The sequence below is a fragment of the Pleurodeles waltl genome, unplaced genomic scaffold (genome assembly GCF_031143425.1).
Source record: "Pleurodeles waltl isolate 20211129_DDA unplaced genomic scaffold, aPleWal1.hap1.20221129 scaffold_135, whole genome shotgun sequence".
Taxonomy (NCBI): Eukaryota; Metazoa; Chordata; class Amphibia; order Caudata; family Salamandridae; genus Pleurodeles; species Pleurodeles waltl.
The window spans coordinates 1-19,821 of record NW_027149841.1 but is presented as its reverse complement, the minus strand read 5'-3'; the positions used below and the strand labels follow the sequence as shown (position 1 = coordinate 19,821).

At 46.8% G+C, this 19,821-nt stretch overlaps 8 non-coding genes across 8 annotated transcripts; all 8 read right to left on the bottom strand.

The window, feature by feature from the left end:
- Positions 1-3,127: 3,127 nt before the first annotated feature.
- On the bottom strand, positions 3,128-3,199 carry TRNAG-UCC (transfer RNA glycine (anticodon UCC)). The gene has a single exon. It is a non-coding gene; the product is annotated as a tRNA-Gly (tRNA).
- Positions 3,200-4,731: 1,532 nt separating this feature from the next.
- TRNAG-UCC (transfer RNA glycine (anticodon UCC)) lies at positions 4,732-4,803 on the bottom strand. Its single transcript has one exon. It is a non-coding gene; the product is annotated as a tRNA-Gly (tRNA).
- A 1,533-nt stretch (positions 4,804-6,336) lies between these two features.
- Positions 6,337-6,408, bottom strand: TRNAG-UCC (transfer RNA glycine (anticodon UCC)). Its single transcript has one exon. It is a non-coding gene; the product is annotated as a tRNA-Gly (tRNA).
- Positions 6,409-9,516: 3,108 nt separating this feature from the next.
- On the bottom strand, positions 9,517-9,588 carry TRNAG-UCC (transfer RNA glycine (anticodon UCC)). Its single transcript has one exon. It is a non-coding gene; the product is annotated as a tRNA-Gly (tRNA).
- A 1,533-nt stretch (positions 9,589-11,121) lies between these two features.
- Positions 11,122-11,193, bottom strand: TRNAG-UCC (transfer RNA glycine (anticodon UCC)). The gene has a single exon. It is a non-coding gene; the product is annotated as a tRNA-Gly (tRNA).
- Positions 11,194-14,331: 3,138 nt separating this feature from the next.
- On the bottom strand, positions 14,332-14,403 carry TRNAG-UCC (transfer RNA glycine (anticodon UCC)). Its single transcript has one exon. It is a non-coding gene; the product is annotated as a tRNA-Gly (tRNA).
- Positions 14,404-17,538: 3,135 nt separating this feature from the next.
- Positions 17,539-17,610, bottom strand: TRNAG-UCC (transfer RNA glycine (anticodon UCC)). Its single transcript has one exon. It is a non-coding gene; the product is annotated as a tRNA-Gly (tRNA).
- A 1,534-nt stretch (positions 17,611-19,144) lies between these two features.
- On the bottom strand, positions 19,145-19,216 carry TRNAG-UCC (transfer RNA glycine (anticodon UCC)). The gene has a single exon. It is a non-coding gene; the product is annotated as a tRNA-Gly (tRNA).
- Between the last annotated feature and the right edge of the window lie 605 nt (positions 19,217-19,821).

Genomic DNA, 19,821 nt, shown 5'->3' with positions numbered 1-19,821 from the left:
TGTTTTTTTTAAGCTCTAGACATCACAACCCTGAGTTCAATTACTATATTGCACCAGTATCAGAGGTATTTTTGGTTTACAGACCAACATGAAAATCAGGAAAAAAGTTCTTGCAACTGCTAAGGAACTGGAGATTGAAACCAATGCAAAAGCTGCGCAGGAAAGGAGAAAGGGAAAGCAGCAGTTCAAATCATTGAAATAAGCATATATTGGCAGCAAGGGAAAAACAGCAGGGTAGAGAAAGAAAACAGCTCCACGAAATTCACAGGAGATTGATAATAGCAGGACAAAAAAAGGGAATAATAGCGTTCCAAGCAGGCTCAGAAAGAAGTGCGAGGGTCCCATCTTTCGTTAATGGTCATAACTGTGCATCATTTCCTTTGAAGTGTAGGGTTGATTCTCTGACCATCTGTCTCCCTGACTTTGAGCAGAGACCGATAGTTGAGCAGTCTCTTCCCACAAAAAGCTGGCACAAGCCTGCTGTTTTCCGCTCTGGCAGCGTGGAAACGAGAGAGTGGTCCTCACAAGAAAAAAAAATCAATCCATGCTAGCAGAGGATGGTTTCGATCCATCGACCTCTGGGTTATGGGCCCAGCACACTTCCGCTGCGCCACTCTGCTTCCTGTTCAAAATGCTGTGGTTATGCAGATCAGGAGCCTTCAGAGGAGTGGCATGGGATCGCTGGAGCTTTTCTGGCAGGGCTCTCACTTCATTTGCCTAAGAATGTCACAAGGCATGCTGGGTGCAGAAAATCTTCGCCTTCCCCTCTCACAGTCAGTCATAGGGGAAAGTCAAGGCCCTCTCAGTCACTAGCCATGTCACGCCTTTGTCAAGACAGAAGCACCCCCACCCGCTCCTTCTCTGTGATCCTGCGCTACCATGCTCAGGTTTTGGCCTTACCTGGGAGCCAGAGGTGCACCCGGTGAGGGCTTGTCCGGTATGAGCGTTTGGGAGCATTCGGGACGTGAGTGGACTTAGGACTGGAAGTTCTGTCCATTCGAAGCAGCCAACCTTCCTGCTGCAGACAGGGGCTGTTCCCTTGGGTTTCTTTCACCTTGCTCTCGGATAAATTTGGTTGTATGCTGCAGTTGCCTGCGATGACTACAAGGTGGCGCTGCTTTCAGGTAAGAGCACAAATATGCAGAAAATGTTGGGGACTTTTGCCACATTTATCGGTGGTGGGTCTCGCACATTTTTTCCAGGGGAGAGATATTGACCTGAAACACTTTTTACTGCAGAGATGCTGCAGTTCTAAAGGCTGGTCGGGCAGAAGGGCTTAGCCGTTTCATTGCCTGCCCCCCTGCAGCCCATTTATTACCAGCAGTTGTGAGTGGTGACTGCTGTTTGTAAAATATAAAAATTTCAGGACATAGAAAGTCGCAGACGGGGCTTTTGGGATGCCTGCCTATGTCTTTGTTTATTATTTATCTAATAGCTGAGTAATCTGGTCAAGATATTTCTCTTTTTTTTAACATATTGCGTTAGAATAGCTACTGCTTTCTTAATGTATAAATATTAGCACTGCGTTGGCCGGGAATCGAACCCGGGTCAACTGCTTGGAAGGCAGCTATGCGCACCACTATACCACCAACACTCTATGGCATATGTTTTTTTTAAGCTCTAGACATCACAACCCTGAGTTCAATGACTATATTGCACCAGTATCAGAGGTATTTTTGGTTTACAGACCAACATGAAAATCAGGAAAAAAGTTCTTGCAACTGCTAAGGAACTGGAGATTGAAACCCATGCAAAAGCTGCGCAGAAAAGGAGAAAGGGAAAGCAGCAGTTCAAATCATTGAAATAAGCATATATTGGCAGCAAGGGAAAAACAGCAGGGTAGAGAAAGAAAACAGCTCCACGAAATTCACAGGAGATTGATAATAGCAGGACAAAAAAAGGGAATAATAGCGTTCCAAGCAGGCTCAGAAAGAAGTGCGAGGGTCCCATCTTTCGTTAATGGTCATAACTGTGCATCATTTCCTTTGAAGAGTAGGGTTGATTCTCTGACCATCTGTCTCCCTGACTTTGAGCAGAGACCGATAGTTGAGCAGTCTCTTCCCACAAAAAGCTGGCACAAGCCTGCTGTTTTCCGCTCTGGCAGCGTGGAAACAAGAGAGTGGTCCTCACAAGAAAAAAAAATCAATCCATGCTAGCAGAGGATGGTTTCGATCCATCGACCTCTGGGTTATGGGCCCAGCACGCTTCCGCTGCGCCACTCTGCTTCCTGTTCAAAATGCTGTGGTTATGCAGATCAGGAGCCTTCAGAGGAGTGGCATGGGATCGCTGGAGCTATTCTGGCAGGGCTCTCACCTCATTTGCCTAAGAATGTCACAAGGCATGCTGGGTGCAGAAAATCTTCGCCTTCCCCTCTCACAGTCAGTCATAGGGGAAAGTCAAGGCCCTCTCAGTCACTAGCCATGTCACGCCTTTGTCAAGACAGAAGCACCCCCACCCGCTCCTTCTCTGTGATCCTGCGCTACCATGCTCAGGTTTTGGCCTTACCTGGGAGCCAGAGGTGCACCCGGGGAGGGCTTGTCCGGTATGAGCGTTTGGGAGCGTTCGGGTCGTGAGTGGACTTAGGACTGGAAGTTCTGTCCATTCGAAGCAGCCAACCTTCCTGCTGCAAACAGGGGCTGTTCCCTTGGGTTTCTTTCACCTTGCTCTCGGATAAATTTGGTTGTATGCTGCAGTTGCCTGCGATGACTACAAGGTGGCGCTGCTTTCAGGTAAGAGCACAAATATGCAGAAAATGTTGGGGACTTTTGCCACATTTATCGGTGGTGGGTCTCGCACATTTTTTCCAGGGGAGAGATATTGACCTGAAACACTTTTTACTGCAGAGATGCTGCAGTTCTAAAGGCTGGTCGGGCAGAAGGGCTTAGCCGTTTCATTGCCTGCCCTCCTGCAGCCCATTTATTACCAGCAGTTGTGAGTGGTGACTGCTGTTTGTAAAATATAAAAATTTCAGGACATAGAAAGTCGCAGACGGGGCTTTTGGGATGCCTGCCTATGTCTTTGTTTATTATTTATCTAATAGCTGAGTAATCTGGTCAAGATATTTCTCTTTTTTTTAACATATTGCGTTAGAATAGCTACTGCTTTCTTAATGTATAAATATTAGCACTGCGTTGGCCGGGAATCGAACCCGGGTCAACTGCTTGGAAGGCAGCTATGCTCACCACTATACCACCAACGCTCCATGGCATATGTTTTTTTTAAGCTCTAGACATCACAACCCTGAGTTCAATTACTATATTGCACCAGTATCAGAGGTATTTTTGGTTTACAGACCAACATGAAAATCAGGAAAAAAGTTCTTGCAACTGCTAAGGAACTGGAGATTGAAACCAATGCAAAAGCTGCGCAGGAAAGGAGAAAGGGAAAGCAGCAGTTCAAATCATTGAAATAAGCATATATTGGCAGCAAGGGAAAAACAGCAGGGTAGAGAAAGAAAACAGCTCCACGAAATTCACAGGAGATTGATAATAGCAGGACAAAAAAAGGGAATAATAGCGTTCCAAGCAGGCTCAGAAAGAAGTGCGAGGGTCCCATCTTTCGTTAATGGTCATAACTGTGCATCATTTCCTTTGAAGTGTAGGGTTGATTCTCTGACCATCTGTCTCCCTGACGTTGAGCAGAGACCGATAGTTGAGCAGTCTCTTCCCACAAAAAGCTGGCACAAGCCTGCTGTTTTCCGCTCTGGCAGCGTGGAAACGAGAGAGTGGTCCTCACAAGAAAAAAAAATCAATCCATGCTAGCAGAGGATGGTTTCGATCCATCGACCTCTGGGTTATGGGCCCAGCACGCTTCCGCTGCGCCACTCTGCTTCCTGTTCAAAATGCTGTGGTTATGCAGATCAGGAGCCTTCAGAGGAGTGGCATGGGATCGCTGGAGCTATTCTGGCAGGGCTCTCACCTCATTTGCCTAAGAATGTCACAAGGCATGCTGGGTGCAGAAAATCTTCGCCTTCCCCTCTCACAGTCAGTCATAGGGGAAAGTCAAGGCCCTCTCAGTCACTAGCCATGTCACGCCTTTGTCAAGACAGAAGCACCCCCACCCGCTCCTTCTCTGTGATCCTGCGCTACCATGCTCAGGTTTTGGCCTTACCTGGGAGCCAGAGGTGCACCCGGTGAGGGCTTGTCCGGTATGAGCGTTTGGGAGCGTTCGGGACGTGAGTGGACTTAGGACTGGAAGTTCTGTCCATTCGAAGCAGCCAACCTTCCTGCTGCAGACAGGGGCTGTTCCCTTGGGTTTCTTTCACCTTGCTCTCGGATAAATTTGGTTGTATGCTGCCGTTGCCTGCGATGACTACAAGGTGGCGCTGCTTTCAGGTAAGAGCACAAATATGCAGAAAATGTTGGGGACTTTTGCCACATTTATCGGTGGTGGGTCTCGCACATTTTTTCCAGGGGAGAGATATTGACCTGAAACACTTTTTACTGCAGAGATGCTGCAGTTATAAAGGCTGGTCGGCAGAAGGGCTTAGCCGTTTCATTGCCTGCCCCCCTGCAGCCCATTTATTACCAGCAGTTGTGAGTGGTGACTGCTGTTTGTAAAATATAAAAATTTCAGGACATAGAAAGTCGCAGACGGGGCTTTTGGGATGCCTGCCTATGTCTTTGTTTATTATTTATCTAATAGCTGAGTAATCTGGTCAAGATATTTCTCTTTTTTTTAACATATTGCGTTAGAATAGCTACTGCTTTCTTAATGTATAAATATTAGCACTGCGTTGGCCGGGAATCGAACCCGGGTCAACTGCTTGGAAGGCAGCTATGCTCACCACTATACCACCAACGCTCCATGGCATATGTTTTTTTTAATCTCTAGACATCACAACCCTGAGTTCAATGACTATATTGCACCAGTATCAGAGGTATTTTTGGTTTACAGACCAACATGAAAATCAGGAAAAAAGTTCTTGCAACTGCTAAGGAACTGGAGATTGAAACCAATGCAAAAGCTGCGCAGAAAAGGAGAAAGGGAAAGCAGCAGTTCAAATCATTGAAATAAGCATATATTGGCAGCAAGGGAAAAACAGCAGGGTAGAGAAAGAAAACAGCTCCACGAAATTCACAGGAGATTGATAATAGCAGGACAAAAAAAGGGAATAATAGCGTTCCAAGCAGGCTCAGAAAGAAGTGCGAGGGTCCCGTCTTTCGTTAATGGTCATAACTGTGCATCATTTCCTTTGAAGTGTAGGGTTGATTCTCTGACCATCTGTCTCCCTGACTTTGAGCAGAGACCGATAGTTGAGCAGTCTCTTCCCACAAAAAGCTGGCACAAGCCTGCTGTTTTCCGCTCTGGCAGCGTGGAAACGAGAGAGTGGTCCTCACAAGAAAAAAAAATCAATCCATGCTAGCAGAGGGTGGTTTCGATCCATCGACCTCTGGGTTATGGGCCCAGCACGCTTCCGCTGCTCCACTCTGCTTCCTGTTCAAAATGCTGTGGTTATGCAGATCAGGAGCCTTCAGAGGAGTGGCATGGGATCGCTGGAGCTATTCTGGCAGGGCTCTCACCTCATTTGCCTAAGAATGTCACAAGGCATGCTGGGTGCAGAAAATCTTCGCCTTCCCCTCTCACAGTCAGTCATAGGGGAAAATCAAGTCCCTCTCTGTCACTAGCCATGTAATGCCTTTGTCAAGACAGAAGCACCCCCACCCGCACCTTCTCTGTGATCCTGCGCTACCATGCTCAGGTTTTGGCCTTACCTGGGAGCCAGAGGTGCACCCGGTGAGGGCTTGCCCGGTATGAGAGTTTGGGAGCGTTCGGGACGTGAGTGGACTTAGGACTGGAAGTTCTGTCCATTCGAAGCAGCCAACCTTCCTGCTGCAGACAAGGGCTGTTCCCTTGGGTTTCTTTCACCTTGCTCTCGGATAAATTTGGTTGTATGCTGCAGTTGCCTGCGATGACTACAAGGTGGCGCTGCTTTCAGGTAAGAGCACAAATATGCAGAAAATGTTGGGGACTTTTGCCACATTTATCGGTGGTGGGTCTCGCACATTTTTTCCAGGGGAGAGATATTGACCTGAAACACTTTTTACTGCAGAGATGCTGCAGTTCTAAAGGCTGGTCGGGCAGAAGGGCTTACCCGTTTCATTGCCTGCCCCCCTGCAGCCCATTTATTACCAGCAGTTGTGAGTGGTGACTGCTGTTTGTAAAATATAAAAATTTCAGGACATAGAAAGTCTCAGACAGGGCTTTTGGGATGCCTGCCTATGTCTTTGTTTATTATTTATCTAATAGCTGAGTAATCTGGTCAAGATATTTCTCTTTTTTTTAACATATTGCGTTAGAATAGCTACTGCTTTCTTAATGTATAAATATTAGCACTGCGTTGGCCGGGAATCGAACCCGGGTCAACTGCTTGGAAGGCAGCTATGCTCACCACTATACCACCAACGCTCCATGGCATATGTTTTTTTTAAGCTCTAGACATCACAACCCTGAGTTCAATTACTATATTGCACCAGTATCAGAGGTATTTTTGGTTTACAGACCAACATGAAAATCAGGAAAAAAGTTCTTGCAACTGCTAAGGAACTGGAGATTGAAACCCATGCAAAAGCTGCGCAGAAAAGGAGAAAGGGAAAGCAGCAGTTCAAATCATTGAAATAAGCATATATTGGCAGGAAGGGAAAAACAGCAGGGTAGAGAAAGAAAACAGCTCGACGAAATTCACAGGAGATTGATAATAGCAGGACAAAAAAAGGGAATAATAGCGTTCCAAGCAGGCTCAGAAAGAAGTGCGAGGGTCCCATCTTTCGTTAATGGTCATAACTGTGCATCATTTCCTTTGAAGTGTAGGGTTGATTCTCTGACCATCTGTCAACCTGACTTTGAGCAGAGACCGATAGTTGAGCAGTCTCTTCCCACAAAAAGCTGGCACAAGCCTGCTGTTTTCCGCTCTGGCAGCGTGGAAACGAGAGAGTGGTCCTCACAAGAAAAAAAAATCAATCCATGCTAGCAGAGGATGGTTTCGATCCATCGACCTCTGGGTTATGGGCCCAGCACGCTTCCGCTGCACCACTCTGCTTCCTGTTCAAAATGCTGTGGTTATGCAGATCAGGAGCCTTCAGAGGAGTGGCATGGGATCGCTGGAGCTATTCTGGCAGGGCTCTCACCTCATTTGCCTAAGAATGTCACAAGGCATGCTGGGTGCAGAAAATCTTCGCCTTCCCCTCTCACAGTCAGTCATAGGGGAAAGTCAAGTCCCTCTCAGTCACTAGCCATGTCACGCCTTTGTCAAGACAGAAGCACCCCCACCCGCTCCTTCTCTGTGATCCTGCGCTACCATGCTCAGGTTTTGGCCTTACCTGGGAGCCAGAGGTGCACCCGGTGAGGGCTTGCCCGGTATGAGCGTTTGGCAGCGTTCGGGACGTGAGTGGACTTAGGACTGGAAGTTCTGTCCATTCAAAGCAGCCAACCTTCCTGCTGCAGACAGGGGCTGTTCCCTTGGGTTTCTTTCACCTTGCTCTCGGATAAATTTGGTTGTATGCTGCAGTTGCCTGCGATGACTACAAGGTGGCGCTGCTTTCAGGTAAGAGCACAAATATGCAGAAAATGTTGGGGACTTTTGCCACATTTATCGGTGGTGGGTCTCGCACATTTTTTCCAGGGGAGAGATATTGACCTGAAACACTTTTTACTGCAGAGATGCTGCAGTTCTAAAGGCTGGTCGGGCAGAAGGGCTTAGCCGTTTCATTGCCTGCCCCCCTGCAGCCCATTTATTACCAGCAGTTGTGAGTGGTGACTGCTGTTTGTAAAATATAAAAATTTCAGGACATAGAAAGTCGCAGACGGGGCTTTTGGGATGCCTGCCTATGTTTATTATTTATCTAATAGCTGAGTAATCTGGTCAAGATATTTCTCTTTTTTTTAACATATTGCGTTAGAATAGCTACTGCTTTCTTAATGTGTAAATATTAGCACTGCGTTGGCCGGGAATCGAGCCCGGGTCAACTGCTTGGAAGGCAGCTATGCTCACCACTATACCACCAACGCTCCATGGCATATGTTTTTTTTAAGCTCTAGACATCACAACCCTGAGTTCAATGACTATATTGCACCAGTATCAGAGGTATTTTTGGTTTACAGACCAACATGAAAATCAGGAAAAAAGTTCTTGCAACTGCTAAGGAACTGGAGATTGAAACCAATGCAAAAGCTGCGCAGAAAAGGAGAAAGGGAAAGCAGCAGTTCAAATCATTGAAATAAGCATATATTGGCAGCAAGGGAAAAACAGCAGGGTAGAGAAAGAAAACAGCTCCACGAAATTCACAGGAGATTGATAATAGCAGGACAAAAAAAGGGAATATTAGCGTTCCAAGCAGGCTCAGAAAGAAGTGCGAGGGTCCCATCTTTTGTTAATGGTCATAACTGTGCATCATTTCCTTTGAAGTGTAGGGTTGATTCTCTGACCATCTGTCTCCCTGACTTTGAGCAGAGACCTATAGTTGAGCAGTCTCTTCCCACAAAAAGCTGGCACAAGCCTGCTGTTTTCCGCTCTGGCAGCGTTTAAACGAGAGAGTGGTCCTCACAAGAAAAAAAATCAATCCATACTAGCAGAGGATGGTTTAGATCCATCGACCTCTGGGTTATGGGCCCAGCACGCTTCCGCTGCGCCACTCTGCTTCCTGTTCAATATGCTGTGGTTATGCAGATCAGGAGCCTTCAGAGGAGTGGCATGGGATCGCTGGACCTATTCTGGCAGGGCTCTCACCTCATTTGCCTAAGAATGTCACAAGGCATGCTGGGTGCAGAAAATCTTCGCCTTCCCCTCTCACAGTCAGTCATAGGGGAAAGTCAAGGCCCTCTCAGTCACTAGCCATGTCACGCCTTTGTCAAGACAGAAGCACCCCCACCCGCTCCTTCTCTTTGATCCTGCGCTACCATGCTCAGGTTTTGGCCTTACCTGGGAGCCAGAGGTGCACCCGGTGAGGGCTTGCCCGGTATGAGCGTTTGGGAGTGTTCGGGACGTGAGTGGACTTAGGACTGGAAGTTCTGACCATTCGAATCAGCCAACCTTCCTGCTGCAGACAGGGGCTGTTCCCTTGGGTTTCTTTCACCTTGCTCTCGGATAAATTTGGTTGTATGCTGCAGTTGCCTGCGATGACTACAAGGTGGCGCTGCTTTCAGGTAAGAGCACAAATATGCAGAAAATGTTGGGGACTTTTGCCACATTTATCGGTGGTGGGTCTCGCACATTTTTTCCAGGGGAGAGATATTGACCTGAAACACTTTTTACTGCAGAGATGCTGCAGTTCTAAAGGCTGGTCATTGCCTGCCCCCCTGCAGCCCATTTATTACCAGCAGTTGTGAGTGGTGACTGCTGTTTGTAAAATATAAAAATTTCAGGACATAGAAAGTCGCAGACGGGGCTTTTGGGATGCCTGCCTATGTCTTTGTTTATTATTTATCTAATAGCTGAGTAATCTGATCAAGATATTTCTCTTTTTTTTAACATATTGCGTTAGAATAGCTACTGCTTTCTTAATGTATAAATATTAGCACTGCGTTGGCCGGGAATCGAACCCGGGTCAACTGCTTGGAAGGCAGCTATGCTCACCACTATACCACCAACGCTCCATGGCATATGTTTTTTTTAAGCTCTAGACATCACAACCCTTAGTTCAATTACTATATTGCACCAGTATCAGAGGTATTTTTGGTTTACAGACCAACATGAAAATCAGGAAAAAAGTTCTTGCAACTGCTAAGGAACTGGAGATTGAAACCCATGCAAAAGCTGCGCAGAAAAGGAGAAAGGGAAAGCAGCAGTTCAAATCATTGAAATAAGCATATATTGGCAGCAAGGGAAAAACAGCAGGGTAGAGAAAGAAAACAGCTCCACGAAATTCACAGGAGATTGATAATAGCAGGACAAAAAAAGGGAATAATAGCGTTCCAAGCAGGCTCAGAAAGAAGTGCGAGGGTCCCATCTTTCGTTAATGGTCATAACTGTGCATCATTTCCTTTGAAGTGTAGGGTTGATTCTCTGACCATCTGTCTCCCTGACTTTGAGCAGAGACCGATAGTTGAGCAGTGTCTTCCCACAAAAAGCTGGCACAAGCCTGCTGTTTTCCGCTCTGGCAGCGTGGAAACGAGAGAGTGGTCCTCACAAGAAAACAAAATCAATCCATGCTAGCAGAGGATGGTTTCAATCCATCGACCTCTGGGTTATGGGCCCAGCACGCTTCCGCTGCGCGACTCTGCTTCCTGTTCAAAATGCTGTGGTTATGCAGATCAGGAGCCTTCAGAGGGGTGGCATGGGATCGCTGGAGCTATTCTGGCAGGGCTCTCACCTCATTTGCCTAAGAATGTCACAAGGCATGATGGGTGCAGTAAATCTTCGCCTTCCCCTCTCACAGTCAGTCATAGGGGAAAGTCAAGGCCCTCTCTGTCACTAGCCATGTCACGCCTTTGTCAAGACAGAAGCACCCCCACCCGCTCCTTCTCTGTGATCCTGCGCTACCATGCTCAGGTTTTGGCCTTACTTGGGAGCCAGAGGTGCACCCGGTGAGGGCTTGCCCGGTATGAGCGTTTGGGAGCGTTCGGGACGGGAGTGGACTTAGGACTGGAAGTTCTGTCCATTCGAAGCAGCCAACCTTCCTGCTGCAGACAGGGGCTGTTCCCTTGGGTTTCTTTCACCTTGCTCTCGGATAAATTTGGTTGTATGCTGCAGTTGCCTGCGATGACTACAAGGTGGCGCTGCTTTCAGGTAAGAGCACAAATATGCAGAAAATGTTGGGGACTTTTGCCACATTTATCGGTGGTGGGTCTCGCACATTTTTTCCAGGGGAGAGATATTGACCTGAAACACTTTTTACTGCAGAGATGCTGCAGTTCTAAAGGCTGGTCGGGCAGAAGGGCTTAGCCGTTTCATTGCCTGCCCCCCTGCAGCCCATTTATTACCAGCAGTTGTGAGTGGTGACTGCTGTTTGTAAAATATAAAAATTTCAGGACATAGAAAGTCGCAGACGGGGCTTTTGGGATGCCTGCCTATGTCTTTGTTTATTATTTATCTAATAGCTGAGTAATCTGGTCAAGATATTTCTCTTTTTTTTAACATATTGCGTTAGAATAGCTACTGCTTTCTTAATGTATAAATATTAGCACTGCGTTGGCCGGGAATCGAACCCGGGTCAACTGCTTGGAAGGCAGCTATGCTCACCACTATACCACCAACGCTCCATGGCATATGTTTTTTTTAAGCTCTAGACATCACAACCCTGAGTTCAATTACTATATTGCACCAGTATCAGAAGTATTTTTGGTTTACAGACCAACATGAAAATCATGAAAAAAGTTCTTGCAACTGCTAAGGAACTGGAGATTGAAACCCATGCAAAAGCTGCGCAGAAAAGGAGAAAGGGAAAGCAGCAGTTCAAATCATTGAAATAAGCATATATTGGCAGCAAGGGAAAAACAGCAGGGTAGAGAAAGAAAACAGCTCCACGAAATTCACAGGAGATTGATAATAGTAGGAGAAAAAAAGGGAATAATAGCGTTCCAAGCAGGCTCAGAAAGAAGTGCGAGGGTCCCATCTTTCGTTAATGGTCATAACTGTGCATCATTTCCTTTGAAGTGCAGGGTTGATTCTCTGACCATCTGTCTCCCTGACTTTGAGCAGAGACCGATAGTTGAGCAGTCTCTTCCCACAAAAAGCTGGCACAAGCCTGCTGTTTTCCGCTCTGGCAGCGTGGAAACGAGAGAGTGGTCCTCACAAGAAAAAAAAATCAATCCATGCTAGCAGAGGATGGTTTCAATCCATCGACCTCTGGGTTATGGGCCCAGCACGCTTCCGCTGCGCCACTCTGCTTCCTGTTCAAAATGCTGTGGTTATGCAGATCAGGAGCCTTCAGAGGAGTGGCATGGGATCGCTGGAGCTATTCTGGCAGGGCTCTCACATCATTTGCCTAAGAATGTCACAAGGCATGCTGGGTGCCGAAAATCTTCGCCTTCCCCTCTCACAGTCAGTCATAGGGGAAAGTCAAGGCCCTCTCAGTCACTAGCCATGTCACGCCTTTGTCAAGACAGAAGCACCCCCACCCGCTCCTTCTCTTTGATCCTGCGCTACCATGCTCAGGTTTTGGCCTTACCTGGGAGCCAGAGGTGCACCCGGTGAGGGCTTGCCCGGTATGAGCGTTTGGGAGTGTTCGGGACGTGAGTGGACTTAGGACTGGAAGTACTGACCATTCGAATCAGCCAACCTTCCTGCTGCAGACAGGGGCTGTTCCCTTGGGTTTCTTTCACCTTGCTCTCGGATAAATTTGGTTGTATGCTGCAGTTGCCTGCGATGACTACAAGGTGGCGCTGCTTTCAGGTAAGAGCACAAATATGCAGAAAATGTTGGGGACTTTTGCCACATTTACCGGTGGTGGGTCTCGCACATTTTTTCCAGGGGAGAGATATTGACCTGAAACACTTTTTACTGCAGAGATGCTGCAGTTCTAAAGGCTGGTCGGGCAGAAGGGCTTAGCCGTTTCATTGCCTGCCCCCCTGCAGCCCATTTATTACCAGCAGTTGTGAGTGGTGACTGCTGTTTGTAAAATATAAAAATTTCAGGACATAGAAAGTCGCAGACGGGGCTTTTGGGATGCCTGCCTATGTCTTTGTTTATTATTTATCTAATAGCTGAGTAATCTGGTCAAGATATTTCTCTTTTTTTTAACATATTGCGTTAGAATAGCTACTGCTTTCTTAATGTATAAATACTAGCACTGCGTTGGCCGGGAATCGAACCCGGGTCAACTGATTGGAAGGCAGCTATGCTCACCACTATACCACCAACGCTCCATGGCATATGTTTTTTTTAAGCTCTAGACATCACAACCCTGAGTTCAATTACTATATTGCACCAGTATCAGAGGTATTTTTGGTTTACAGACCAACATGAAAATCAGGAAAAAAGTTCTTGCAACTGCTAAGGAACTGGAGATTGAAACCCATGCAAAAGCTGCGCAGAAAAGGAGAAAGGGAAAGCAGCAGTTCAAATCATTGAAATAAGCATATATTGGCAGCAAGGGAAAAACAGCAGGGTAGAGAAAGAAAACAGCTCCACGAAATTCACAGGAGATTGATAATAGCAGGACAAAAAAAGGGAATAATAGCGTTCCAAGCAGGCTCAGAAAGAAGTGCGAGGGTCCCATCTTTCGTTAATGGTCATAACTGTGCATCATTTCCTTTGAAGTGTAGGGTTGATTCTCTGACCATCTGTCAACCTGACTTTGAGCAGAGACCGATAGTTGAGCAGTCTCTTCCCACAAAAAGCTGGCACAAGCCTGCTGTTTTCCGCTCTGGCAGCGTGGAAACGAGAGAGTGGTCCTCACAAGAAAAAAAAATCAATCCATGCTAGCAGAGGATGGTTTCGATCCATCGACCTCTGGGTTATGGGCCCAGCAAGCTTCCGCTGCGCCACTCTGCTTCCTGTTCAAAATGCTGTGGTTATGCAGATCAGGAGCCTTCAGAGGAGTGGCATGGGATCGCTGGAGCTATTCTGGCAGGGCTCTCACCTCATTTGCCTAAGAATGTCACAAGGCATGCTGGGTGCAGAAAATCTTCGCCTTCCCCTCTCACAGTCAGTCATAGGGGAAAGTCAAGGCCCTCTCAGTCACTAGCCATGTCACGCCTTTGTCAAGACAGAAGCACCCCCACCCGCTCCTTCTCTGTGATCCTGCGCTACCATGCTCAGGTTTTGGCCTTACCTGGGAGCCAGAGGTGCACCCGATGAGGGCTTGCCCGGTATGAGCGTTTGGGAGTGTTCGGGACGTGAGTGGACTTAGGACTGGAAGTTCTGACCATTCGAATCAGCCAACCTTCCTGCTGCAGACAGGGGCTGTTCCCTTGGGTTTCTTTCACCTTGCTCTCGGATAAATTTGGTTGTATGCTGCAGTTGCCTGCGATGACTACAAGGTGGCGCTGCTTTCAGGTAAGAGCACAAATATGCAGAAAATGTTGGGGACTTTTGCCACATTTATCGGTGGTGGGTCTCGCACATTTTTTCCAGGGGAGAGATATTGACCTGAAACACTTTTTACTGCAGAGATGCTGCAGTTCTAAAGGCTGGTCGGGCAGAAGGGCTTAGCCGTTTCATTGCCTGCCCCCCTGCAGCCTATTTATTACCAGCAGTTGTGAGTGGTGACTGCTGTTTGTAAAATATAAAAATTTCAGGACATAGAAAGTCGCAGACGGGGCTTTTGGGATGTCTGCCTATGTCTTTGTTTATTATTTATCTAATAGCTGAGTAATCTGGTCAAGATATTTTTCTTTTTTTTAACATATTGCGTTAGAATAGCTACTGCTTTCTTAATGTATAAATATTAGCACTGCGTTGGCCGGGAATCGAACCCAGGTCAACTGCTCGGAAGGCAGCTATGCTTACCACTATACCACCAACGCTCCATGGTATATATTTTTTTAAGCTCTAGACATCACAACCCTGAGTTCAATTACTATATTGCACCAGTATCACAGGTATTTTTGGTTTACAGACCAACATGAAAATCAGGAAAAAAGTTCTTGCAACTGCTAAGGAACTGGAGATTGAAACCCATGCAAAAGCTGCGCAGAAAAGGAGAAAGGGAAAGCAGCAGTTCAAATCATTGAAATAAGCATATATTGGCAGCAAGGGAAAAACAGCAGGGTAGAGAAAGAAAACAGCTCCACGAAATTCACAGGAGATTGATAATAGTAGGAGAAAAAAAGGGAATAATAGCGTTCCAAGCAGGCTCAGAAAGAAGTGCAAGGGTCCCATCTTTCGTTAATGGTCATAACTGTGCATCATTTCCTTTGAAGAGTAGGGTTGATTCTCTGACCATCTGTCTCCCTGACTTTGAGCAGAGACCGATAGTTGAGCAGTCTCTTCCCACAAAATCTGGCACAAGCCTGCTGTTTTCCGCTCTGGCAGCGTGGAAACGAGAGAGTGGTCCTCACAAGGAAAAAAAATCAATCCATGCTAGCAGAGGATGGTTTCGATCCATCGACCTCTGGGTTATGGGCCCAGCACGCTTCCGCTGCGCCACTCTGCTTCCTTTTCAAAATGCTGTGGTTATGCAGATCAGGAGCCTTCAGAGGAGTGGCATGGGATCGCTGGGGCTATTCTGGCAGGGCTCTCACCTCATTTGCCTAAGAATGTCACAAGGCATGCTGGGTGCAGAAAATCTTCGCCTTCCCCTCTCACAGTCAGTCATAGGGGAAAGTCAAGGCCCTCTCAGTCACTAGCCATGTCACGTCTTTGTCAAGACAGAAGCACCCCCACCCGCTCCTTCTCTGTGATCCTGCGCTACCATGCTCAGGTTTTGGCCTTACCTGGGAGCCAGAGGTGCACCCGGTGAGAGCTTGTCCGGTATGAGCGTTTGGGAGCGTTCGGGAAGTGAGTGGACTTAGGACTGGAAGTTCTGTCCATTTGAAGCAGCCAACCTTCCTGCTGCAGACAGGGGCTGTTCCCTTGGGTTTCTTTCACTTTGCTCTCGGATAAATTTGGTTGTATGCTGCAGTTGCCTGCGATGACTACAAGGTGGCGCTGCTTTCAGGTAAGAGCACAAATATGCAGAAAATGTTGGGGACTTTTGCCACATTTATCGGTGGTGGGTCTCGCACATTTTTTCCTGGGGAGAGATATTGACCTGAAACACTTTTTACTGCAGAGATGCTGCAGTTCTAAAGGCTGGTCGGGCAGAAGGGCTTAGCCGTTTCATTGCCTGCCCCCCTGCAGCCTATTTATTACCAGCAGTTGTGAGTGGTGACTGCTGTTTGTAAAATATAAAAATTTCAGGACATAGAAAGTCGCAGACGGGGCTTTTGGGATGTCTCCCTATGTCTTTGTTTATTATTTATCTAATAGCTGAGTAATCTGGTCAAGATATTTTTCTTTTTTTTAACATATTGCGTTAGAATAGCTACTGCTTTCTTAATGTATAAATATTAGCACTGCGTTGACCGGGAATCGAACCCAGGTCAACTGCTCGGAAGGCAGCTATGCTCACCACTATACCACCAACGCTCCATGGTATTTTTTTTTTTAAGCTCTAGACATCACAACCCTGAGTTCAATTACTATATTGCACCAGTATCACAGGTATTTTTGGTTTACAGACCAACATGAAAATCAGGAAAAAAGTTCTTGCAACTGCTAAGGAACTGGAGATTGAAACCCATGCAAAAGCTGCGCAGAAAAGGAGAAAGGGAAAGCAGCAGTTCAAATCATTGAAATAAGCATATATTGGCAGCAAGGGAAAAACAGCAGGGTAGAGAAAGAAAACAGCTCCACGAAATTCACAGGAGATTGATAATAGTAGGAGAAAAAAAGGGAATAATAGCGTTCCAAGCAGGCTCAGAAAGAAGTGCGAGGGTCCCATCTTTCGTTAATGGTCATAACTGTGCGTCATTTCCTTTGAAGAGTAGGGTTGATTCTCTGACCATCTGTCTCCCTGACTTTGAGCAGAGACCGATAGTTGAGCAGTCTCTTCCCACAAAAAGCTGGCACAAGCCTGCTGTTTTCCGCTCTGGCAGCGTGGAAACAAGAGAGTGGTCCTCACAAGAAAAAAAAATCAATCCATGCTAGCAGAGGATGGTTTCGATCCATCAACCTCTGGGTTATGGGCCCAGCACACTTCCGCTGCGCCACTCTGCTTCCTGTTCAAAATGCTGTGGTTATGCAGATCAGGAGCCTTCAGAGGAGTGGCATGGGATCGCTGGAGCTATTCTGGCAGGGCTCTCACCTCATTTGCCTAAGAATGTCACAAGGCATGCTGGGTGCAGAAAATCTTCGCCTTCCCCTCTCACAGTCAGTCATAGGGGAAAGTCAAGGCCCTCTCAGTCACTAGCCATGTCACGCCTTTGTCAAGACAGAAGCACCCCCACCCGCTCCTTCTCTGTGATCCTGCGCTACCATGCTCAGGTTTTGGCCTTACCTGGGAGCCAGAGGTGCACCCGGTGAGGGCTTGTCCGGTATGAGCGTTTGGGAGCGTTCGGGACGTGAGTGGACTTAGGACTGGAAGTTCTGTCCATTCGAAGCAGCCAACCTTCCTGCTGCAGACAGGGGCTGTTCCCTTGGGTTTCTTTCACCTTGCTCTCGGATAAATTTGGTTGTATGCTGCAGTTGCCTGCGATGACTACAAGGTGGCGCTGCTTTCAGGTAAGAGCACAAATATGCAGAAAATGTTGGGGACTTTTGCCACATTTATCGGTGGTGGGTCTCGCACATTTTTTCCTGGGGAGAGATATTGACCTGAAACACTTTTTACTGCAGAGATGCTGCAGTTCTAAAGGCTGGTCGGGCAGAAGGGCTTAGCCGTTTCATTGCCTGCCCCCCTGCAGCCTATTTATTACCAGCAGTTGTGAGTGGTGACTGCTGTTTGTAAAATATAAAAATTTCAGGACATAGAAAGTCGCAGACGGAGCTTTTGGGATGCCTGCCTATGTCTTTGTTTATTATTTATCTAATAGCTGAGTAATCTGGTCAAGATATTTCTCTTTTTTTTAACATATTGCGTTAGAATAGTTACTGCTTTCTTAGTGTATAAATATTAGCACTGCGTTGGCCGGGAATCGAACCCGGGTCAACTGCTTGGAAGGCAGCTATGCTCACCACTATACCACCAACGCTCCATGGCATATGTTTTTTTTAAGCTCTAGACATCACAACCCTGAGTTCAATTACTATATTGCACCAGTATCAGAGGTATTTTTGGTTTACAGACCAACATGAAAATCAGGAAAAAAGTTCTTGCAACTGCTAAGGAACTGGAGATTGAAACCAATGCAAAAGCTGCGCAGAAAAGGAGAAAGGGAAAGCAGCAGTTCAAATCATTGAAATAAGCATATATTGGCAGCAAGGGAAAAACAGCAGGGTAGAGAAAGAAAACAGCTCCACGAAATTCACAGGAGATTGATAATAGCAGGACAAAAAAAGGGAATAATAGCGTTCCAAGCAGGCTCAGAAAGAAGTGCGAGGGTCCCATCTTTCGTTAATGGTCATAACTGTGCATCATTTCCTTTGAAGTGTAGGGTTGATTCTCTGACCATCTGTCTCCCTGACTTTGAGCAGAGACCGATAGTTGAGCAGTCTCTTCCCACAAAAAGCTGGCACAAGCCTGCTGTTTTCCGCTCTGGCAGCGTGGAAACGAGAGAGTGGTCCTCACAAGAAAAAAAAAATCAATCCATGCTAGCAGAGGATGGTTTCGATCCATCGACCTCGGGGTTATGGGCCCAGCACACTTCCGCTGCGCCACTCTGCTTCCTGTTCAAAATGCTGTTGTTATGCAGATCAGGAGCCTTCAGAGGAGTGGCATGGGATTGCTGGAGCTATTCTGGCAGGGCTCTCACCTCATTTGCCTAAGAATGTCACAAGGCATGCTGGGTGCAGAAAATCTTCGCCTTCCCCTCTCACAGTCAGTCATAGGGGAAAGTCAAGTCCCTCTCTGTCACTAGCCATGTCATGCCTTTGTCAAGACAGAAGCACCCCCACCCGCTCCTTCTCTGTGATCCTGCGCTACCATGCTCAGGTTTTGGCCTTACCTGGGAGCCAGAGGTGCACCCGGTGAGGGCTTGCCCGGTATGAGCGTTTGGGAGCGTTCGGGACGTGAGTGGACTTAGGACTGGAAGTTCTGTCCATTCGAAGCAGCCACCCTTCCTGCTGCAGACAGGGGCTGTTCCCTTGGGTTTCTTTCACCTTGCTCTCGGATAAATTTGGTTGTATGCTGCAGTTGCCTGCGATGACTACAAGGTGGCGCTGCTTTCAGGTAAGAGCACAAATATGCAGAAAATGTTGGGGACTTTTGCCACATTTATCGGTGGTGGGTCTCGCACATTTTTTCCAGGGGAGAGATATTGACCTGAAACACTTTTTACTGCAGAGATGCTGCAGTTCTAAAGGCTGGTCGGGCAGAAGGGCTTAGCCGTTTCATTGCCTGCCCCCCTGCAGCCTATTTATTACCAGCAGTTGTGAGTGGTGACTGCTGTTTGTAAAATATAAAAATTTCAGGACATAGAAAGTCGCAGACGGGGCTTTTGGGATGTCTGCCTATGTCTTTGTTTATTATTTATCTAATAGCTGAGTAATCTGGTCAAGATATTTTTCTTTTTTTTAACATATTGCGTTAGAATAGCTACTGCTTTCTTAATGTATAAATATTAGCACTGCGTTGGCCGGGAATCGAACCCAGGTCAACTGCTCGGAAGGCAGCTATGCTCACCACTATACCACCAACGCTCCATGGTATTTTTTTTTTTAAGCTCTAGACATCACAACCCTGAGTTCAATTACTATATTGCACCAGTATCACAGGTATTTTTGGTTTACAGACCAACATGAAAATCAGGAAAAAAGTTCTTGCAACTGCTAAGGAACTGGAGATTGAAACCCATGCAAAAGCTGCGCAGAAAAGGAGAAAGGGAAAGCAGCAGTTCAAATCATTGAAATAAGCATATATTGGCAGCAAGGGAAAAACAGCAGGGTAGAGAAAGAAAACAGCTCCACAAAATTCACAGGAGATTGATAATAGTAGGAGAAAAAAAGGGAATAATAGCGTTCCAAGCAGGCTCAGAAAGAAGTGCGAGGGTCCCATCTTTCGTTAATGGTCATAACTGTGCATCATTTCCTTTGAAGAGTAGGGTTGATTCTCTGACCATCTGTCTCCCTGACTTTGAGCAGAGACCGATAGTTGAGCAGTCTCTTCCCACAAAAAGCTGGCACAAGCCTGCTGTTTTCCGCTCTGGCAGCGTGGAAACGAGAGAGTGGTCCTCACAAGAAAAAAAAATCAATCCATGCTAGCAGAGGATATTTCGATCCATCGACCTCTGGGTTATGGGCCCAGC